A 3,910-nucleotide genomic window follows, 5' to 3' on the forward strand; every position below is an offset into this window, starting at 1 on the left:
GTTTGTAACTCTGTATTGTCTGTATTGTGCTTGTGATATGTTGTAAAATGTTGTATGTCTGTTAATGTTTCCCTCCTTTTATCCTTAAAATAAAAATAAAAAAAAAAAAATTAAATATCCTATTAGTCTAATGAACTACTTAGAATAATTTTTCTCAAAATTTGAGTAAACAAACTTATAAACAAGCTTGTGTCAATGTCATAAAAACATAACTTTTCTGTTTTCTATATCTCAGGAATTCCTTAATAGAGTAAGTATTTATGTTTAAATTTTTGGGGAAAAAAAATCCCTGTAAATCTCTTTGGGTTCAGTATACATTAGAAATTTTATCTCAACTTTTTTGAAATCTTGCAGCAGTCACTATAAAACCTCATCCTCATTTCTATTTTACTCAAATTTATACATGTATTTTATATTTTTAAGAATAAGGTCTTTAATGAAGTTCAATGTGACTAATTTAAAATTGTCTTCACGAATTTGTACAAGTTTTCTTTCTGTAATGTTATTAGATTTTTTTCTGAGATACAGTTTCTCTTTGTCTTTTGTCCAAATAATACTTATTTTATTGATCTTTCCATGAAAGCAGATGTGTGGATTACATTTCTTTGGAAGGACTTCATATTAACCTCTAATAGTAAAGTAATATATTTACATATATTCTATTTTTCCTTGTTTTGAGGTGAATGCTTACTCCACATGGTCATGTTCTTTCTTTTTATTTGCTTGTTGAGAAACACAATGCTTGTATATTTTTTCCTTGAATTAAACCTTTTACTTTTCAATCTTTTCCTCTCTACCCATATATCCTGGCACTATTTCTGAATAATTGCTTTGATTTTCTATAAGACCTAAGGTAATTCATCTGAGTGAATATGAATTTATATGTTGTTTTATGGTTTACTACATTGTAATATTTATTGATGTTAATGGTGATAAGGATTATGATGGTGGTGGTGGTATGTGTGTTTGTGGATGCACATGTGTATATGCACACGTGTGTGCATCACTTAACAAATGGAATTTTAAATGTACTTGGTCACCCAGTGAGTCTTTAGACCATAATTTCTGTAGATGGACAAAACATGTACGAATTCTGGAGATTTTAGTAACTCATTATACTTAAGAACTTACTTGGTTGTTAGGAAATAAACCCACTTTGTATCAATAGATTTTATTTGTGCTTCATGTAGATAATCTGAGACTTTAAAGTAAATCAAGTTTGTATGTAATTAATTAATTATACAAAATTTCTGTATAGATATTATTTACATGCAAGGGAGGTTAAATTTATTGATCTCATAATATGGTTTTGATTCATATCACCTCATAATGCTAAAATCTTGAACAAATGTCATTCTGCTATTATATGGGGTGTGATGAAATGCACAGTGAATGTTCAAACTGTGTTAAACTAAAATGAAAGACGTATTGACTACAGTCATCCTCTATACACTCTCCCTCCCTTCATACACAGTTATCGCATTAGCCTTCTCAATTTCTGAAGCAGTCTGGAAGTCCTCTTTCGTGAGTATCTTTAGCTGAGCTGCCGTGGCTACCCCAATGTCCTGAAGCAATTCAAAATGTTCACCTTTCATGGTCATTTTGCCTTTGGGGAAGAGCAGAAGTTTCTTGGTACTAGACCCAGGGATAAAGTCATGTGAGGACACAATGTACTGTCTTTTATTTCACAGAAAATTCCAGAAACTTTTGACCAACAAGAAGTGATCAAAGAATATTCTGAATGGTTAAAAAATTATTATAGTAAGTGATATATTGACATTAACACCCTAAAATACTCAAAATATTCTCCTTTGCTTCACACACACTAATATCATTTTTGCTCTTAATGTTTCTTTTACAGTAATAATCTTTAACACAAAATTCAACATGAATGTAATCCGCTTCCCATTCTTTAAACTTTACTCCATGTACATGGAAATCAGTAAGGACCTTCTAGAGTCAAAGTTATGTTATTTGCTTTAGCTATAAAATCTGAGACTTCATAAGGGTCAGCTTTTCCAGAGATAGATTAAATTTCCTGAATGCTTATTTTCAGTGACGATATTATCTTAACTCACACACTGCAAAAAAATTTAACAAAACGAGGTGCCTAAAATCACAATTATTTACTTTAATGTTGTTAAGTCTGAAAAAATCAAGATAATACCTGCATCTTAGTTTTCTAGTGACAGTCTGTTCAGTGTGTCATCAGGTAACAGAATAATGAAGCAAATATTCTCCAGACACTTCTAAGGACATAGTCATATCCATGAGAAATCCACTCTTATGACCTCATTTAATTCTAATCACTTCCTAAGAACAAAACTTCTAACACTGTCCTATTCAGGATTAGGGTTACGTCATGTGAGGAAGGTACACACGCATTTGCTATCTAAATGTATTTGCAAGATAATCACAGATTGAGTCTTTTTTCTAAGGACCTCTATTCTCCCTTTGCAGGTTTCTTCCCAACAACTACCAGCATTTTCTGGCCTTCATTTTTGCCATAGAAGAGATCAACAGGGATCCTCATCTTTTACCCAACATGTCTCTGGGATATGAGTTCCATAATTTCCTGCACAGTCATTGGAGGACATTGGAGAGTTCTCTCGTTTTGCTCACAGGACAGCATGAGATCCCCAACTACACCTGTAGGAGACAAAGCAAGTCCATAGCAGTGTTAACAGGAACATGGGCGGCTTCTGCTCCACTTGCAGCATTACTGGAACTCTACAGATTGCCACAGGTATGGGAGGGTGGGAGGGAGAGAGATGAAGCCATGTCACTATTGGTGCCATTCTCAGGTGCCTAAAATGGGAGAGTGGAAGAGAGTGGGTTTACGCATGGCTCAAGGTGTTTAAATCAAAGAGTAACTGCATGGAGGCTTGCAGAGTTACAATTCCTCTGTGTGAAGAGAAGAGGATGGAGAGAATAAAACAAAAGAGTGTCCTGGGAGTCTCAGTATGATCAGTTATTCTCCTAAAGAAAGATTTTAAGGAGTGAGATGATCAGAACGATGGGACATACAGTGTCATCTTCTACCGCATTCAAGGGTTACTTAATACCACTCAGTTCTAACACTGTGTGCCTTATAACAAATCTCTTCCCCATCAAACTTCAAATTTCTCCACTTTTTAGCTTACCTTTGGCTCTTTTGATCCCATACTGAGTGACAAAGGCCAGTTTCCTTCTGTCTATCAGACTGCACCGAAAGACACCTCCCTGGCCCTCGGCATGGTCTCACTGATGCTTCATTTCACCTGGACCTGGGTGGGACTAATCATCTCAGAAGGTCAGAAAGGTCTTCAATTTCTTTCAGATGTAAGTGGGGAGATGGAGAGGAACAGACTGTGTGTAGCATTTGTGAAAATGATCCCGAGTGCTCTTGTATCGATTGTCTCAAATACATGGCAACGCGATTTTCTGACCAAAGAAACGTCACCAGTATACGTGGTTGTCATTTACTATAATACTCATGGTCTAAATGTTGGGACCTATGCTATAGGGCAGCATGTAGTAACGTGGAGAGTCTGGGTGGCAAACTCACAATGGCAGGCTGACATTTCAGGGGGAAATTTCATCCTTGACTCATTCCACGGGACTCTTATTTTTTCACATCACCATGAGGAAATTTCTGGTTTTAAAACTTTTGTCCAGTCAGCTACCCCTTTCAAATACCCAGAAGACACTTACCTGACTACATATTGGTTCAACAATTTCCATTGCTCATTCTCTGATTCCGACTGCACATTGAAAAACTGCACGCCAAATGCTTCTCTGGCACGGTTGCCTCAGAATCGTTTTGACACGGCCATGAGTGATGAAAGTTACAATATATACAATGCTGTGTATGCTGTGGCCCACGCCCTCCATGAGATGCTTCTTCAACAAGTACAAAAGCGACCAGTGA

The sequence above is a fragment of the Chinchilla lanigera genome, unplaced genomic scaffold, assembly GCF_000276665.1.
Source record: "Chinchilla lanigera isolate Chin_1 unplaced genomic scaffold, ChiLan1.0 scaffold00123, whole genome shotgun sequence".
In the NCBI taxonomy this organism is placed as follows: Eukaryota; Metazoa; Chordata; class Mammalia; order Rodentia; family Chinchillidae; genus Chinchilla; species Chinchilla lanigera.